The sequence below is a fragment of the Mandrillus leucophaeus genome, unplaced genomic scaffold (assembly GCF_000951045.1).
Source record: "Mandrillus leucophaeus isolate KB7577 unplaced genomic scaffold, Mleu.le_1.0 Scaffold8, whole genome shotgun sequence".
Taxonomy (NCBI): domain Eukaryota; kingdom Metazoa; phylum Chordata; class Mammalia; order Primates; family Cercopithecidae; genus Mandrillus; species Mandrillus leucophaeus.
In genome coordinates, this window is record NW_012108696.1 from 4,915,659 (window position 1) to 4,915,993 (window position 335).

The 335-nt window shown below is 48.1% G+C and overlaps 1 protein-coding gene across 1 annotated transcript in view; it reads left to right on the plus strand.

The window, feature by feature from the left end:
* VAV1 (vav 1 guanine nucleotide exchange factor) overlaps positions 1–335 on the plus strand; it is a 92,761-nt gene that overhangs the window by 18,170 nt on the left and 74,256 nt on the right. The gene's annotated exons all lie outside the window — the stretch shown is intronic.

Here is a 335-nt window from a genome sequence, read left to right on the forward strand (position 1 = left end):
TTTTTTTTTTGAGACGGAGTCCCACTCTATTGTCAAGGCTGGAGTGCAGTGGCACGATCTCAGCTCACTGTAGCCTCCGCTTCCCGGGTTCAAGCAATTCTCCAGCCTCAGCCTCCTGAGTAACTGGGACTACAGACACGTGCCACCATGCCTGGCTAATTTTTTTGTATTTTTAGTAGAGACGGGGTTTCACCATGTTGGCCAAGCTGGTCTTGATCTCCTGACCTTGTGATCCACCCGCCTCGGCCTCCCAAAGTGCTGGGATTACAGGCCTGAGTCACCGCTCCTGGTCTTTTTTTTTTTTTCTCGTTTTTTTTTTTTTTTTTTTTTGAGAC